Source organism: Aulonocara stuartgranti, assembly GCF_965226115.1.
Source record: "Aulonocara stuartgranti genome assembly, chromosome: 14".
NCBI classification, from domain to species: domain Eukaryota; kingdom Metazoa; phylum Chordata; class Actinopteri; order Cichliformes; family Cichlidae; genus Aulonocara; species Aulonocara stuartgranti.
In genome coordinates, this window is record NC_138950.1 from 35479989 (window position 1) to 35499439 (window position 19451).

Here is a 19451-nt window from a genome sequence, read left to right on the forward strand (position 1 = left end):
TGAGTCTTCTATCAAAAATTACAGCTGTCTTTATGAAGACCATGAAAAACGCTTTATTTCACCACGTTAGAGCGTTTCTCGCTATTACATGCATTTGAATGGAGTTCTCGCCCGAAACAAAGTATAGGTTTTCATTATGTGAATAACTTGGAAATCTTAGCTCAAACAGCTGCAAAACCTTTTTGCCCAGCACGGGGATATTGAATTCTATAAGAAAAAGCCATGAATACGTATATCTGAATCTTCTATCAAAAATTACACCGATTTATATGAAGTTGTGCAAAAACGCTTTATTTCGCCAAGACAGTGCGTTTCTGACGATTACATGCATTTGAATGGGGAACCCGCACGACACAAAGTATGGGTTTTCATTATGTGAATAACTTGAAAATCTTAGCTCAAACAGCTGCAAAACCTGTTTGCCCTGCACGGGGATATTGAATTCTATAAGATAAAGCCATGAATATGTATTTCTGAGTCTTCTATCAAAAGTTACAGCTGTCTTTATGTTAAAGATATTCTATTTTAACAAGTACTCAGATGCAATGAAACATCAGTCAGACAGAGCAGTTTTAAACGTGCTCGGGTGAGAGACTCAGGGAGAGACTCACACACCTCCTTGGTGCAGTCTGGCTTTATTTATACACATCATGAAGCATACAAAAAAGGAAATATCATCCTTATCTTGTCAAGAACGCAGGTGTGGTTTCTCAAAAACTTTGTGTTTTCTACAAGGTTGTTTCTTACTCTTGGGTGGCGGTTTCCTGCTGCTGACAATTAATGTGAAGGCAAACAGTGACAATGTGAAGGCAAAAGAGTGATTATGTGAAAGCAAACAGTTTCCGTTATAAAGTTGGGAGCCAGCAATTAAAATATACAGCTGGTTGAGTACAGAAGAGAAATATAAACACTCTTAGTTGATTATTATTTGAATAATAAAACCTTTAAAAACAAAAATACTCTCCTGTTGTTTAGATTTCTCACATGACAGTACTGTTATTTTTGTCAGTTCATAACCTCTTGTCTAAACATTTTCGGTTTGAACGTCATAAAACAGTCCTGTGTTCAATTAAACTAAACATTACTGTATGGATCATCTTTCAAAATTTCTTCCATTTGAGACGTCATCACATAAGCATTGATAGAAGTTGTCACCATGTTTGATACCATTTTCTTCAGACAGGGTACTACACATGTTGTGAAAACACATAACAGTAAAAGCAAAAATGCAATTCCAACAAGTCCTTTAATCAGTAGGGACTTCCATGAACCACCTAGTAACCATGTCAACCAATCATCAGTGCTTGTGACATAGTCTTGTTGTTCAGCATCTTTAATCTTTCTCAAGGTGTTCAAAGCGTCGGTCATGTTTTGTGAGTGTATGTTGTCTGGGATGTATGTACAACATGTGGTGTCAAACAATACACACAAACCTCCTTTTTCAGCTAGAATCATGTCTAGTGCGACTCTGTGTTGCATCACTACAATGCGTATTGCGTCGATTTCTTCATTTTGCGCTTTGTTGATCTTCATTGAAGCATTTAGGAACAGTCCAAATCGATAGTCAAGTGTCTCGATCCTCAGCATGTTTTTCCCAGCTCCTACCCAAGGGAACAAGGAGTGGAGGACTTTCTGACCATCCATAGTTTGAAGTTCTTGGGCACATCTGATCCATAGATTGGGTCATGTGGCATTACTTCAGCGACTTCAGCAACTTCACGTTTTGCTCTTGACGTGTGTGTCTCTGCTGTGATCTTGAAGGTGTGGTCTGAAATTAGTACTGGTGCACACAGACTGGTGGAGTTCGGTGGGAGCATGAAGTAGGTTTTAGGCCCGCAGGCCCAAGCGGCTCCCTGGACCCAGAAAGTTCCATTTTTGAAGGTGTTTATTCCTTTGGATTGGGTCAGGTCAAGTGTCTGTGTGCAGTTGCGGTTTCGTCCAAGTTTCCTGTTTCCATCAGAGAAGTTGAAACACATTGGGTGCTGTATGTCCGGCGGCAAAACTATGGCGAATGATTTGTTTTTTGTGTTGTTGGCTTTGACGTTTACCCAATGTTTTTCGTTGCAGGTGTAGTTCCAGTTCGTCAGATTGTAGGCACAAGGGGTTGTCTGTTCAATTAGGATCCGTCGTTGTGAAAGTGGTTTCGTGACACGTTTGACGTCTGTGTCACTACACCATGGAATTAGGTCTTCTTTCTTTGTGCTTTGACCTTTTAGGGTCAGTCCTGTTGCCATCAAATCTCTGCGTGTGCCAGTTGTTGCTTTGTTGAACACACACATCGCTTCGTCAAGTTCAGGTGCCTTTCCATATATTGTTGCGCGTACGGCTGTTGTTGGCATATGTGAACACACATAGCATTCCGTGCTGTTGTCGGTGCGTGTTCTATCATACACATATCTATACCACGCGTTGTTCATCCATGGGTGGTTATGGTCTTGGTTCAGGTCACGCAGATGCGAATTGTCATGTGTCCATCTTTTTTGCAGGTGGTGTTGTTTATTTCCTCTCATCTGGGTGAGTGTTAGTAGGCTCACTAGGAGCGCAATGCTGGCCACTAGGAGGACAAGTGTCTTCATGATGACCAGGCACACCTAGACCTCTGGTGAGTAGACTATTGGCGAGAAGTAAAAAAAAAAGGGCGGGATATACCCAATCAGCCCTTCCCTTCACCAATAGATCACCTAGAAGCCAGGGGAGCCGGCGTCTAAGCGTCTGGATTGTCACTCACTTTTTTACAGTGGCTTTGGTGGATCCAAGATGGTCTTTCTGCTATTTTGCAGGCGGTGGGTGTGGTAAGTAGGACTTGGTATGGGCCCTCCCACCTTGGTGAACTCCAATTCTTTCTCTGGAGTACTTTGATCAGGATCCAATCACCTGGTTGTAACCTGCAAGACACTGGAAAGATATTACTCGGCAGTTTGTTGTATAACACAATCTCTTTATTTTCAAACAGCTTAGTCATCCATTCTGCTAGGGTAGTTTCCCTTATTGATTTGTTAATAGGCTCACTAGTGATTGGCAATGGAAACGCTCTCCCGTGGATGATTTCAAAAGGTATAAGTTTCTGAGAACCTTGTGTTATTCTCATCCACATTTTTACTAGGCCAATGCACTCGGGCCATTTTGAAAATACATCTATAATTACTAGAGCATATTTCGATGCTTGGCATTCGTTAAGTTCAATGAAATCCATGTGGATTGTATGGAAAACTAGCCTCTCTTAGGTCTTAAGTTTCCTTGTGAGTTGTCTTGTTTTTTTTGTTTTGTTTTTTTTTGACAGAATAGTTTGTAAGAACATGCGTTCTTACAAATTATTCGCTAAAGTTTCAAAATTTATAGTGTGTATTGTATTGTTTATCTATACTATATCTCCCTCCTGTTGACACAGGTGTTTACCTCATGTGTCACTACAACCGCTGTCCTGTGTAATGACTCTGTTAATATAGGTTTTCCATCACAGACCATTAAGTCATCTTTCAGTTTACTCCACATTTCAGCCACTTGTTTTGTTCAGTGATTGTTGCAGCTTGTTGTTCGGTTTTTAGTACATCAAGTGGTATTTGTAGGCAGTAGTTGGTTTCTAGTAGCTCTGCCGATTGTTTGCAGCCTGTTTTGCTGCTTGTTCTGCAAAATTATTTCCTTTTGTGACAATATAATTGTCTTTTTGATGTGCTCCACATGTGCACAGTGCCAATTGTTTTGGCAAGGTGATCACTTCCAGCAAGATTTTTTTTTTCTTCTCTATAGATGGAACATTACATTCTCACTTGAGGCATTTTTAGATAATTTCTAGTTTTTCAAAGAATTCACACATCTCACACATCTTACATATTTTAAACAAGTATTGTCACAAATTTGTTTCCAAATCAACAAAATAAAATAATCAAACAAAACCGAAAACATACATGAGTCAGGACCCAAAAAGAAAAATGCTGCTACTGAAACAGAGCAGACATGTGAGGGAAAACTGAGCTCACAGACAGCTGCATGTGTTGGCTTTTATGCAGCTTCTGCTCTAAAAACAAATAAATAAAAAATAAAAGAAAATGTGTAACATGCTCATCAACTTAGCGGTGTCCACATATTTAATTCAGCTTCACAATCCTGTAACTTTAGCTGTTGTCTACAGGGTTTGGCTTATTAGTTGTTACTATAGATGTGCTCTATATCTCAGTAATATTTTATCCAGGTTTTCAAGCATGTCAAGTGCCTCTATGCACCTAAGTAGTTTAGATATTTCCTTTATTTTCTTCATCTCCTATGTCATTATACTGAGTTTGAGCAAACCTTAAGCTTGATGCAGACTACTTCATAACAATTGTCCATCTCACATCATACTGACTAGGTTACTTCTTATTATTATCATCTTTTTCTTTCCATATAATAACAACAGTATATTACAACATTTTATCAGTGTATATAAAAGTGTATATTACTATACTACTACTGAGCCAATTTAATAGTTGGGATCATCTTACTCAGCAAACAGATAACTTAGAATTCATCCAATCTGTACAAATTTGCTTCTTCTCTGAACAGGTTTGTGCCTACTTTTTAGACTGGTCTTCTGTTTGCCTCATCTCAGATCCAACCTTCGGTCACTTTCATTCTTTCTGTTGCATGTCTAACCAAGCAATTTATTATTATATATTTTATATTTTATTTTGTGTCCATCAAGGGCTTCGGGTGATCTGCAGCTTCACCTTTTCCCAAGCTGGAGACATTTACCTTTTCACACACTTTCCTTGGCTGACCAATGACACAGCCTTAATGTACCTTATGCATCTCTCTATTTTATTTAAAAGGTTTTCGTGTGAATTATTTCCTTTTATTTATTTTATACATTCTGGGCATGAACGTCTTGCCAACTATGTTTCATTGTTAATATAAGTTTACAGGTTGTTATCCTTCCTATTATTAGTTTCAATACATTAAAAATAAGTTCTAATGTAATTTTGTCTTTATTTATTTTATTTTTGTACTTCTTATATTTATATCTATTTGTTGAGGTCTGTTTCCAACCTTTTTAAACTACTTTGATCTCTAGTTTTCACTTAATAAGGGTTTTATCAGTCACTGCAGTTTGTCCGGCGCCTGGACATTTTTTCTCTAGCCACTGCTCGTCAGCAGTGAGTTTTGTTGATTTATTACCCATTTTTCTTTCTTATTATTTTTATTAGCTCATAGATATATTTACGTTTACACACACACATACACACCCGTGATGCTTTCTCTGGCACGAGGAATGGGAGAGGCTATTGACACGGCCTTCTACTTTCAAGCTAGCCTTGAAAGCGGTGTCAATTTTATGTGATGAAACACAACCTTTTCCCGTTCCACCAGAACTCGAGCAACCAACGGTAAACAATTCGGTGGAGTAGTTCAGCCTCCTTAATGTGCTGTAAAATCAACTTACTCCACCAACAAAACAGTAAAACAACAGATCATACGCGTAATGAGTATTGTTCTGGGCAACACTGTGTCTTTCTACATTGCTCCGAGCCCTTTTTCAGGCGAGCTGCGTAACTCTCTACCAGTCCTTTTTCAGACGAGACTGTTATACTATCCTGTCGTATTTTGACATAAAGCTTGCTCCAAGCCCTTTTTCAGGCGAGCTGCGTAACTTTTCTACCAGTCCTTTTTCAGACGAGACTGTTACTAAGCTGTCATATTTTGACGGGAAACTATTTTATGTACAGACCACAGGTTGCCTCAGTCGTTTTGCGCAAGATGTGAGTGAGTTCACCTGAGTTATTGTGTGGTTGCTTTGGTTTCCTTCATCAACCCCTGAAGTCGTGGACCTCTTATAAGAACGCTGGCCAAAACCCGAACGTCACGTCTCTGGACTTTATCCTCTGCCTGGAGAGGAGTTGACAGCGTGGGCTTCTCACGACGTCAGGACTTGATGAAGGTTTCCTATTGGAGCATTGAAAAAATATCAATGTCCACTCCGGCTCAGAAGGACCAATTAAATGTTAAAGATATTCTATTTTAACAAGTACTCAGATGCAATGAAATATCACTCAGACACTTAGAGCAGTTTTAAACGTGCACGGGTGAGAGACTCAGGGAGAGACTCACACACCTTCTTGGTGCAGTCTGGCTTTATTTATACACATCATGAAGCATACAAAAAAGGAAATATCATCCTTATCTTGTCAAGAACGCAGGTGTGGTTTCTCAAAAACTTTGTGTTTTCTACAAGGTTGTTTCTTACTCTTGGGTGGCGTTTTCCTGTTGCTGAAAATTAATGTGAAGGCAAAGAGTGACAATGTGAAGGCAAAAGAGTGATTATGTGAAAGCAAACCGTTTCCGTTATAAAGTAGGGAGCCAGCAATTAAAATATACAGCTGGTTGAGTACAGAAGAGAAATATAAACACTCTTAGTTGATTATTATATGAATAATAAAACCTTTAAAAAAGACAATACTCTGACACTTTATGAAGACCATGAAAAAGGCTTTATTTCACCACGTTAGTGCGTTTCTAGCTATTACATGCATTTGAATGGAGTTCTCTCACGAAACAAAGTAGAGGTTTTCATTATGTGAATAACTTGAAAATCTTAGCACATATAGCTGCAAAACCTGTTTGCATAGCACGGGGATATTGAATTCTATAAGATAAAGCCATGAATACGTATATCTGAATCTTCTATCAAAAGTTACACCGATTTATATGAAGTTGTGCAAAAACGCTTTATTTCACCACGTTAGTGCGTTTCTCGCTATTACATGCATTTGAATGGAGTTCTCGCCCGACACAAAGTATAGCTTTTCATTATGTGAATAACTTGAAAATCTTAGCTCAAATAGCTGCAAAACCTGTTTGCATAGCACGGGGATATTGAATTCTATAAGATAAAGCCATGAATACGTATATCTGAATCTTCTATCAAAAGTTACACCAATTTATATGAAGTTGTGCAAAAACGCTTTATTTCGCCAAGACAGTGCGTTTCTGACGATTACATGCATTTGAATGGGGAACTCGCACGAAACAAAGTATAGGTTTTCATTATGTGAATAACTTGAAAATCTTAGCTCAAACAGCTGCAAAACCTGTTTGACCAGCACGGGGATATTGAATTCTATAAGATAAAGCCATGAATATGTATTTCTGAGTCTTCTATCAAAAGTTACAGCTGTCTTTATGAAGACCATGAAAAAGGCTTTATTTCACCACGTTAGTGCGTTTCTCGCTATTACATGCATTTGAATGGAGTTCTCGCCCGACACAAAGTATAGGTTTTCATTATGTGAATAACTTGAAAATCTTAGCTCAAACAGCTGCAAAACCTTTTTGCCCAGCACGGGGAAATTTAATTCTATAAGATGAAGCCATAAACATGTGTGTCTGAGTCGTCTATCAAAAGTTACACCGCTTTATATGAAGTTGTGCAAAAACGCTTTATTTCGCCAAGACAGTGCGTTTCTGACGATTACATGTATTTGAATGGGGAACTCGCACGAAACAAAGTATAGGTTTTCATTATGTGAATAACTTGAAAATCTTAGCTCAAACAGCTGCAAAACCTGTTTGCCCAGCACGGGGATATTGAATTCTATAAGATAAAGCCATGAATATGTATTTCTGAGTCTTCTATCAAAAGTTACAGCTGTCTTTATGAAGACCACGAAAAAGGCTTTATTTCACCACGTTAGTGCGTTTCTCGCTATTACATGCATTTAAATGGAGTTCTCGCCCGACACAAAGTATAGGTTTTCATTATGTAACTTGAAAATCTTAGCTCAAATAGCTGCAAAACCTGTTTGCATAGCACGGGGATATTGAATTCTATAAGATAAAGCCATGAATACGTATATCTGAATCTTCTATCAAAAGTTACACCGATTTATATGAAGTTGTGCAAAAACGCTTTATTTCGCCAAGACAGTGTGTTTCTGACGATTACATGCATTTGAATGGGTAACTCACACGAAACAAAGTATAGGTTTTCATTATGTGAATAACTTGAAAATCTTAGCTCAAACAGCTGCAAAACCTGTTTGCCCAGCACGGGGATATTGAATTCTATAAGATAAAGCCATGAATACGTATATCTGAATCTTCTATCAAAAGTTACACCGATTTATATGAAGTTGTGCAAAAACGCTTTATTTCGCCAAGACAGTGCGTTTCTGACTATTACATGCATTTGAATGGGTAACTCACACGAAACAAAGTATAGGTTTTCATTATGTGAATAACTTGAAAATCTTAGCTCAAACAGCTGCAAAACCTTTTTGCCCAGTACGGGGATATTGAATTCTATAAGATAAAGCCATGAATATGTATTTCTGAGTCTTCTATCAAAAGTTACAGCTGTCTTTATGAAGACCATGAAAAAGGCTTTATTTCACCACGTTAGTGCGTTTCTCGCTATTACATGCATTTGAATGGAGTTCTCGCCCATCACAAAGTATAGGTTTTCATTATGTGTATAACTTGAAAATCTTAGCTCAAACAGCTGCAAAACCTTTTTGCCCAGCACGGGGATATTGAATTCTATATGATAAAGCCATAAATATGTATTTCTGAGTCTTCTATCAAAAGTTACAGCTGTCTTTATGAAGACCATGAAAAACGCTTTATTTCACCACGTTAGAGCGTTTCTCGCTATTACATGCATTTGAATGGGGAACTCGCACGAAACAAAGTATAGGTTTTCATTATGTGAATAACTTGAAAATCTTAGCTCAAACAGCTGCAAAACCTTTTTGCCCAGCACGGGGATATTGAATTCTATAAGATAAAGCCATAAATATGTATTTCTGAGTCTTCTATCAAAAGTTACAGCTGTCTTTATGAAGACCATGAAAAAGGCTTTATTTCACCACGTTAGTGCGTTTCTCGCTATTACATGCATTTGAATGGAGTTCTCGCCCGAAACAAAGTATAGGTTTTCATTATGTAACTTGAAAATCTTAGCTCAAATAGCTGCAAAACCTGTTTGCATAGCACGGGGATATTGAATTCTATAAGATAAAGCCATGAATACGTATATCTGAATCTTCTATCAAAAGTTACACCGATTTATATGAAGTTGTGCAAAAACGCTTTATTTCGCCAAGACAGTGCGTTTCTGACGATTACATGCATTTGAATGGGTAACTCGCACGAAACAAAGTATAGGTTTTCATTATGTGAATAACTTGAAAATCTTAGCTCAAACAGCTGCAAAACTTGTTTGCCCAGCACGGGGATGTTGAATTCTATAAGATAAAGCCATAAATATGTATTTCTGAGTCTTCTATCAAAAGTTACAGCTGTCTTTATGAAGACCATGAAAAAGGCTTTATTTCACCACGTTAGTGCGTTTCTCGCTATTACATGCATTTAAATGGAGTTCTCGCCCGACACAAAGTATAGGTTTTCATTATGTGAATAACTTGAAAATCTTAGCTCAAACAGCTGCAAAACCTGTTTGCCCAGCACGGGGATATTGAATTCTATAAGATAAAGCCATAAATATGTATTTCTGAGTCTTCTATCAAAAGTTACAGCTGTCTTTATGAAGACCATGAAAAAGGCTTTATTTCACCACGTTAGTGCGTTTCTCGCTATTACATGCATTTGAATGGAGTTCTCGCCCATCACAAAGTATAGGTTTTCATTATGTGTATAACTTGAAAATCTTAGCTCAAACAGCTGCAAAACCTTTTTGCCCAGCACGGGGATATTGAATTCTATATGATAAAGCCATAAATATGTATTTCTGAGTCTTCTATCAAAAGTTACAGCTGTCTTTATGAAGACCATGAAAAAGGCTTTATTTCACCAAGTTAGAGCGTTTCTCGCTATTACATGCATTTGAATGGGGAACTCGCACGAAACAAAGTATAGGTTTTCATTATGTGAATAACTTGAAAATCTTAGCTCAAACAGCTGCAAAACCTGTTTGCATAGCACGGGGATATTGAATTCTATAAGATAAAGCCATGAATACGTATATCTGAATCTTCTATCAAAAGTTACACCGATTTATATGAAGTTGTGCAAAAACGCTTTATGTCGCCAAGACAGTGCGTTTCTGACGATTACATGTATTTGAATGAGGAACTCGCACGAAACAAAGTATAGGTTTTCATTATGTGAATAACTTGAAAATCTTAGCTCAAACAGCTGCAAAACCTTTTTGCCCAGTACGGGGATATTGAATTCTATAAGATAAAGCCATGAATATGTATTTCTGAGTCTTCTATCAAAAGTTACAGCTGTCTTTATGAAGACCATGAAAAAGGCTTTATTTCACCACGTTAGTGCGTTTCTCGCTATTACATGCATTTGAATGGAGTTCTCGCCCGACACAAAGTATAGGTTTTCATTATGTGAATAACTTGAAAATCTTAGCTCAAATAGCTGCAAAACCTGTTTGCATAGCACGGGGATATTGAATTCTATAAGATAAAGCCATGAATACGTATATCTGAATCTTCTATCAAAAGTTACACCGATTTATATGAAGTTGTGCAAAAACGCTTTATTTCGCCAAGACAGTGCGTTTCTGACGATTACATGCATTTGAATGGGGAACTCGCACGAAACAAAGTATAGGTTTTCATTATGTGAATAACTTGAAAATCTTAGCTCAAACAGCTGCAAAACCTTTTTGCCCAGCACGGGGATATTGAATTCTATAAGATAAAGCCATAAATATGTATTTCTGAGTCTTCTATCAAAAGTTACAGCTGTCTTTATGAAGACCATGAAAAACGCTTTATTTCACCACGTTAGTGCGTTTCTCGCTATTACATGCATTTGAATGGAGTTCTCGCCCATCACAAAGTATTGGTTTTCATTATGTGTATAACTTGAAAATCTTAGCTCAAACAGCTGCAAAACCTTTTTGCCCAGCACGGGGATATTGAATTCTATAAGATAAAGCCATAAATATGTATTTCTGAGTCTTCTATCAAAAGTTACAGCTGTCTTTATGAAGACCATGAAAAACGCTTTATTTCACCACGTTAGAGCGTTTCTCGCTATTACATGCATTTGAATGGGGAACTCGCACGAAACAAAGTATAGGTTTTCATTATGTGAATAACTTGAAAATCTTAGCTCAAACAGCTGCAAAACCTGTTTGCCCAGCACGGGGATATTGAATTCTATAAGATAAAGCCATGAATACGTATATCTGAATCTTCTATCAAAAGTTACACCGATTTATATGAAGTTGTGCAAAAACGCTTTATTTCGCCAAGACAGTGCGTTTCTGACGATTACATGTATTTGAATGGGGAACTCGCACGAAACAAAGTATAGGTTTTCATTATGTGAATAACTTGAAAATCTTAGCTCAAACAGCTGCAAAACCTTTTTGCCCAGTACGGGGATATTGAATTCTATAAGATAAAGCCATGAATATGTATTTCTGAGTCTTCTATCAAAAGTTACAGCTGTCTTTATGAAGACCATGAAAAACGCTTTATTTCACCACGTTACTGCGTTTCTCGCTATTACATGCATTTGAATGGAGTTCTCGCCCGACACAAAGTATAGGTTTTCATTATGTGAATAACTTGAAAATCTTAGCTCAAATAGCTGCAAAACCTGTTTGCATAGCACGGGGATATTGAATTCTATAAGATAAAGCCATGAATACGTATATCTGAATCTTCTATCAAAAGTTACACCAATTTATATGAAGTTGTGCAAAAACGCTTTATTTCGCCAAGACAGTGCGTTTCTGACGATTACATGCATTTGAATGGAGTTCTCGCCCAACACAAAGTATAGGTTTTCATTATGTGTATAACTTGAAAATCTTAGCTCAAACAGCTGCAAAACCTGTTTTCCCAGCACGGGGATATTGAATCCTATATGATAAAGCCATAAATATGTATTTCTGAGTCTTCTATCAAAAGTTACAGCTGTCTTTATGAAGACCATGAAAAAGGCTTTATTTCACCACGTTAGTGCGTTTCTCGCTATTACATGCATTTGAATGGAGTTCTTGCCCATCACAAAGTATAGGTTTTCATTATGTGTATAACTTGAAAATCTTAGCTCAAACAGCTGCAAAACCTTTTTGCCCAGCACGGGGATATTGAATTCTATATGATAAAGCCATAAATATGTATTTCTGAGTCTTCTATCAAAAGTTACAGCTGTCTTTATGAAGACCATGAAAAACGCTTTATTTCACCACGTTAGAGCGTTTCTCGCTATTACATGCATTTGAATGGGGAACTCGCACGAAACAAAGTATAGGTTTTCATTATGTGAATAACTTGAAAATCTTAGCTCAAACAGCTGCAAAACCTTTTTGCCCAGCACGGGGAAATTGAATTCTATAAGATGAAGCCATAAACATGTGTGTCTGAGTCGTCTATCAAAAGTTACACCGATTTATATGAAGTTGTGCAAAAACGCTTTATTTCGCCAAGACAGTGCGTTTCTGACGATTACATGCATTTGAATGGAGTTCTCGCCCGACACAAAGTATAGGTTTTCATTATGTGAATATCTTGAAAATCTTAGCTCAAACAGCTACAAAACCTGTTTGCCCAGCACGGGGATATTGAATTCTATAAGATAAAGCCATGAATACGTATATCTGAATCTTCTATCAAAAGTTACACCGATTTATATGAAGTTGTGCAAAAACGCTTTATTTCGCCAAGACAGTGCGTTTCTGACGATCACATGAATTTGAATGGGGAACTCGCACGAAACAAAGTATAGGTTTTCATTATGTGAATAACTTGAAAATCTTAGCTCAAACAGCTGCAAAACCTTTTTGCCCAGCACGGGGAAATTGAATTCTATAAGATGAAGCCATAAACATGTGTGTCTGAGTCGTCTATCAAAAGTTACACCGATTTATATGAAGTTGTGCAAAAACGCTTTATTTCGCCAAGACAGTGCGTTTCTGACGATTACATGCATTTGAATGGGGAACTCGACCGAAACAAAGTATAGGTTTTCATTATGTGAATAACTTGAAAATCTTAGCTCACACAGCTGCAAAACCTTTTTGCCCAGCACGGGGATACTGAATTCTATAAGATAAAGCCATAAATATGTATTTCTGAGTCTTCTATCAAAAGTTACAGCTGTCTTTATGAAGACCATGAAAAACGCTTTATTTCACCACGTTAGTGCGTTTCTCGCTATTACATGCATTTGAATGGAGTTCTCGCCCGACACAAAGTATAGGTTTTCATTATGTGAATAACTTGAAAATCTTAGCTCAAACAGCTGCAAAACCTGTTTCCCCAGCACGGGGATATTGAATTCTATAAGATAAAGCCATGAATACGTATATCTGAATCTTCTATCAAAAGTTACACCGATTTATATGAAGTTGTGTAAAAACGCTTTATTTCGCCAAGACAGTTGAATGGGGAACTCGCACGAAACAAAGTATAGGTTTTAATTTGTGAATAACTTGAAAATCTTAGCTCAAACAGCTGCAAAACCTATTTCCTCAGCACTGAGATGCTGAATTGTATAAGGCAAAGCCATAAATATATATGTGTGTGTGATTCTTCTATCAACAGTTACAGCTATCTTCTTGAAGTTGATACTGGCCCAGGGTCAGTGTAAAATACAATCCTAGCTGTGTGAACAAAGCTTGGCTCCTTTAATCCTGCATGACAAACCTCAGGATGCAGGTTATTATTGCTCTTTCCTGCTGGCACACCTGAGAGTCAGCTAGAAACTTACAGTGACGTGGACATCATGCAAAGACTGCCAGACTCTGTAATATTGTGAATGATCAGTGACTCAAGTTAACACTAAACTTTAAACAGTACCTCTGTGTCTCTGTGTGCTGAACATTTAGGATTGAGTCTGCATTGACTTTATTTATTGAGACTTTAATGTGTTAAAAGCAGGTTGAAGACGGCTCAGAAACATTTGAAGATTAAAATTTAGCATTATAGCTTCTGGTGGTTTGTAAAGCCTCTACTCAGCTGTAGTTTTTGTTATTAATTTATGTTTGTTGTTGTTTAACACAGATTTCAGAAGAACAAATATGCTTAATAGTTTAACTAGATTTCATCTGTCAGTGTGGGACTGCTGAGTCACCTGAAGAACTCATTTCATTCATTCTCCACATGATGTTCATTTACAGAAATGTTTCACAGGAACTGATTCCTCCCAAAAGGGTGAACTAGTGTGTTTCCATAGATTATCTCTGTATGAATGTACTTTTAAATGAAGGCAAGTGTCTGTCCTTTTTTGTTCCTCAGTTACAGTACGTGATATCTTGATATCAGGCGGTCAACACTGGGGGAAGACAAGAAGCAGACGTACTTCCAAGAGGGAGCTGCAGTGAGGACACAGCCAGGTCACTGAGGTCAGAGGTCAGAATCTGAAACAGCTCAGGTTTATATTTTAGGGGTTATAAAAAATCTAAATGTATTTATGAAGAAACCTTTAAATAATAGTCATAATTATGATTATTATAAGAAATATCAAACATTTAAGTGGATTTTCTGTTACACATATTGTGTTAGCCCTGCAAGGTATCTCAAGGTATCTAATCAAAATGTAAGTAATAATTATAAAATGGGAAAGCAGAAATAAGTGTGACATAAATGTAAATGTGTGAGCTGACATAGAGGACAGCTACATGTAGTCTGAAAAACCTTTGTTGTCAAGTTTGCAGGTATATCAGCACGAGACATTCTTACATAGAAGAGTCTGTTAAAGTCTCTAACTCAGCGAAGCATTATTGGTCCCATCTGTTTGGATAAATATAGTAAGTTAATGTATGTCCATTTATTGACACATTTTCTTAAGTGCTTATCCAGTTCAGGATCACAGTGGAGCTGCAGCTGGATATGTTCACTAAATAAACCTTACAAAAGTTAACAATAAACCTGCATCCATGTACGTTGTTGTCCACAGGATGAGAAAATCAAACTGGAACACTGTGGAACATGTTAATAAATGTTTGTGTGTTTATGCCTGTGTCTTTCACAGGAGGCGCTGGAAGGTTTCCCTAATAGTTCCTGGTGAATCAAAGCAGAACCATAAAGGTTGCTGGACTGCATGATGGCCTTACCCCTGAGCCGTCATCCTGTTAAAGGAGGAACCAGTTAGAAGCTGTTTTCAAAGTAGCTGAGCAGATTTCATCTCAAGTAAGCGATTAACTGTTTGTTCATCTGTTCTGCCACTTAAAGAGCATTTAAGGACGTCTTTCGAGTGTCCAGCTGAATTAATTCTACTGGCTCTCATGGTCATTTGTTATTATAGACATATTTTTCATGTTCATCCAGCTATTTAGTAAATTCTATCTATTTAGTAATATCCGTCAGCTATAAAATGTAATATAAATATAAAAAATATCTAAATATCTCCTGCACTTTATATTTTAATGATGTAAGTCTGTTATCGTGTTATATTAGCATTCCTCACATATCAGTGAGATGCTGTACAGTACAATCTTACTGACGCAGCAGAGGGATAACGACGGCTATTCAACATCGTTACACGACACATTCAAGCTGCATGACACAGACAAAGTGACTAAATCATCTTTTTTGTGGTTTATTGTCTTCAAACCAGCAGACAAAGCCAATTGCAGAAGATGTCGGAGAAGAACTTCAGGCCGTGGACTGAAAATATATTTTTTTCTTGTTATCAAAAGACATTTGGAGTGGCAGCTTCTGCAACTGGTTGCACTAAAGTAAAGCTTACAGTCTAAGAAACCACAGTGTTGATATTCAGCACAAAGAGAAAAGCTCACTTGTTTGAATTTATTTACAATCATAGTTTTATAAATTCTGACTGTAAACATCTTTTACAGCTTTGATATTGTTTGACACTAGATATCAGGTTTAATTTAAAGGTTTCTGTGTCCCAATGAGCCATTTACACTGACCAGCGTTTCACTTTAACTGTAACACATTCATTATTTAGTTCCAACATTTCTAAGAGAAATAACTGAATGTAAAAAATGGCAGCCCTCAGGCCAGGTTTAATTGATAGAGATATATGCATGCATTGTGAAATTTATGTAGCCCATATAATTGTTATTCACCTAATCATGGCATACCCACCCCTTCCTCCCTAGTTAACTGCAACCCAAAAGAACTAGTGGGGCTATTTACACACTCACAACCAGTGTGGGGTAAAAAGAGCCACCAAAATGCTGTCAGCCACAGATGTGCTAGAAGAGTTAGAAACTCTACTTATGGAGAAACTTTCTAAGTCTAACAGGGGACAGGAACTCCTGCCCAAATAACATGATATAACCCCACATACAGCCCAGCCATAAAATGAACCAAGTCATTTAATTAAAGACAGCATGGGACCAAATGCATGTAACCAGCCTGCACCAACCTGGCATTTCTTCCTCCTGAATTAAATGAATGAATGGATGAAAGTTAAATGACTACAAACCTAAAGCCACTAGTTCCCACACTGGAGCTCCCTGACACTGTGTGTTAACCGTATTTAGCTTGAATCAACAGTTGTAACAGGCTAAGCCACTTGAAACACTGCATTGAATTTGTTCCTGTCTTAATGATTTCAGCTGACTGGTTTCAACTCAGATGTTCTGCTTTGTCCTTTCAGTAGATCAAATCAGCTCGTGCTGCTTCTGCTTCCAATTTAATGGCAAGAAGAAGAAGAAGAATGCTTCAGTGAAGTGGCGTTCATGGTCTCAGTGAACAGTCACGGTCACACACTGCATGTGGTTTTAAAAGCAACATGTCTGTTCAGTACAACGATCGAGATGTGTAATATTAGTGCAGCTACGGTTTGTTCTTGAACATCAGTTCTGTTTTCTACTTTGATCACTTAGACCAAAAAAGTGTTGTTTTCAGATTCTTTCTTTTAAATCTCATTTTTTATTACAATTAGTTTCACATAAATGTTAGTGTTTCCTTTATGATCTTTTAATGCTTACACTACACTGTACACATTAGAGACATTTCTGTTACCTGTTTCTGTTGACTCAGAGTTGTGAAATGTTCTTTTATTTAATGCACAATATGAAGTTCATAATTTTCTTACAAATAAAACTCTAATGACAAACATGAACAGCTGTGCTTATTTCTGAGACATGAGTTTTTGAATGTGTTCATATTTACACAGTGTGCATTTGTATGCTGAAACTGTAATGGTGAACCTGAGGTGATGGTCAACAGAAGGCAAATATATATCAATATAAAACAATATTGAAGTAATGTCTTTACCCCCTGCAGAGTGTGGACGCTGTGCACTCAATCACCTTATTCACTGTAGTAAACATGCACCGCTAGCTCACGTGACTGACTGTCTACATGGTTACATCGTATATTATTAGCTATGTAAACAGCTTCCATAGATACCGCCATAGCTCTCTGCAGCTGTAACACTTTCACACTTTGCAAATCATTTCACGATTTTGATAGTTATGAAGACAGAATATGTTTTTAAGGTAAAGCTAGGCGGTTGCTATGGTGGTTGCTGTGGACTTGGCTGGACCGCGTCCGATTCCTGTTATTAGCTGTCCGCCGTAGGAAGGCTGCATTCCATTTACAAGTAGTGACATTCTGCCGCAACTCGAACTCAAACCCCACTTTGTTCTTTAATTATAGGCCTTTTATAGCCGTTCATGACACGCACACACACACATAAAGCACTTTGCCTCACCATGAGAATGGAACTTTACCTAAGCTAACCTTTAAAATATCTGATAAAGGATAGAAAAATGAAGCAACCAGAGATTTAATGATGAAGACTCTGGGTTCTGTAGTGACCTGAATGACTCTTTGCATACAATTTATTGAAGAGGACTTTAGAATGCACTTTACATTTAGACTGTTGCTGTTTAATTTTTTACATTGTTGCGGTGTTATGTCATGAATAAGGTTCACCTGCTGGGGGTTTGATGGATCAGATCATCATAATCAATGGGTCCTGAGGTGGGCGGGACTGTCTCTGGTGATGTCACCATGAAGGAACAGCATCTGGCACGTGTTGCTGAAACATCCCAGTACACTGGTGTAGTTTCCTCTCCAGCTGTTTGACATTTGACACTTCAACATTAAGGGGAAGAAGAAGAAACAGTGTTAGGTCAGGTGACCACATGGTTTCTAAAGTAACTGACAGGAAGTAACCAGGCCGTTAGAAATGGATGGCATGTGTTTAGAGTTACTGGAGTTGGGTAACTCTACTTACCAAAAGCAGAAGCACACAGATGACAGATCAGATGCTGAATGCTGCAGGAACATGCTCGTGCGGTGGTCATTCAGTGCTGCTCCGGCAGGTTAGACAGTCCAAAACTGATATGCTGCCCATCTGAGAGTTTGAAAACACACATGCAAAGATTTATTTTGTATTACAGTCAAAGTTGGATGTTCATTTTTGTCCTTTAAAAATGTTTGTGTATTTGAAAGCACTAACATTTAAGGATGACTTGGATCGTCTCCTTTAAAGGGGAGACAAGTGTATCCACTGATCTACGTCACTTTACCTGGATGATGACTCCTCTCCCCCTCACTCAGAAACACTCCTAATATAACCAAGCAAATAAATAATATTGAAGATTTACTTACATCATTACAAAAACATCAAAAACATCTCCCTTTGATTCTATTTCTCCATTCCTGCTGAACATCAGGCAACAAATATCTCAATAAATCACAGTAAAATGTAAAGCACATGTTTTCTCTGCTTTGTCTAACCTCAGCAGAGCCTCTGTCAAGAAAAACATATATGTAAGCATAAAACAAATATACATTTCATAACACGTCACTGGACAAACCTCGGTCAGTTGATTTCCTCTGTGCAGTGCAGATGAACATCAGTCAGCAAGTCAAGGTGGTGAGATGGACTGGTGTCCTTTGTGACTCTGCTGGTTCTTCTGAGGAAACACCACCGTCTCTCCACACCGTCACCATCTGTGAGCACAAACTGCTGCTCTGCTCTGCCAGCATGTAGGAAATCACATATCACACACACAGGGGTGAAGAAACATTAGAGCTCAACTTTGGATACTTTAGATCTAAACAGATCAAAGTCGCTCTTAGCTTCAACAATCAGTGAATAGACAAACAATGATACCATACTGATTCTGTATGAATACAATATGGTATTTTCAATACAGGTGTCAAATTAATTCATTAAAACTAATACAGATATATGTATATATTTTTTTTTTTTTTGATAAATTCGTTTGCTAAATTATAAGAATTTTTTTTTTTCATTTAACAATTGCAACTGAAAGAAATTAAATATTGAACAAAAATATTTTGTCACATTCTGAGCATGCTCAGCATGCTGAAAGACTTGAAGTTGCTACAGATTTTAAGAAGTGATAATTATAGGGAAAAAACTTCTCTTTTTCATCCGTTTAATCAAACATTTGATGCCTTAGATGTCTCAGTCTATAGCGTTCTGCAACTACAACTAACCTGAGGCTTGGATTTGGCTGCAGGTGCCCCTGTACATCCTTCTCAGCAGCACACATGTGGGTACCATTTAATCACACTTCTTCCTGAGCTTTG

At 37.6% G+C, this 19451-nt stretch overlaps 2 long non-coding RNA genes across 7 annotated transcripts; one reads left to right on the top strand and one right to left on the bottom strand.

Moving 5' to 3' along the window:
- Positions 1–618: 618 nt before the first annotated feature.
- LOC309687286 lies at positions 619–19451 on the bottom strand. 6 transcript variants are annotated; one of them, XR_014270677.1, is made up of 7 exons: positions 19359–19451; positions 18710–18861; positions 18419–18457; positions 18124–18243; positions 17820–17981; positions 5747–5916; positions 619–2895 (listed from the first exon to the last, which is right to left on the bottom strand). It is a non-coding gene; the product is annotated as an uncharacterized lncRNA (long non-coding RNA). The 6 variants fall into 6 exon arrangements; XR_014270679.1 differs by having other exon boundaries at positions 18710–18871; positions 19359–19446; XR_014270680.1 differs by having other exon boundaries at positions 18349–18457; positions 18710–18871; positions 19359–19446.
- LOC309687292 lies at positions 13289–15578 on the top strand. Its single transcript, XR_014270703.1, has 3 exons — positions 13289–14315; positions 14938–15095; positions 15523–15578. It is a non-coding gene; the product is annotated as an uncharacterized lncRNA (long non-coding RNA).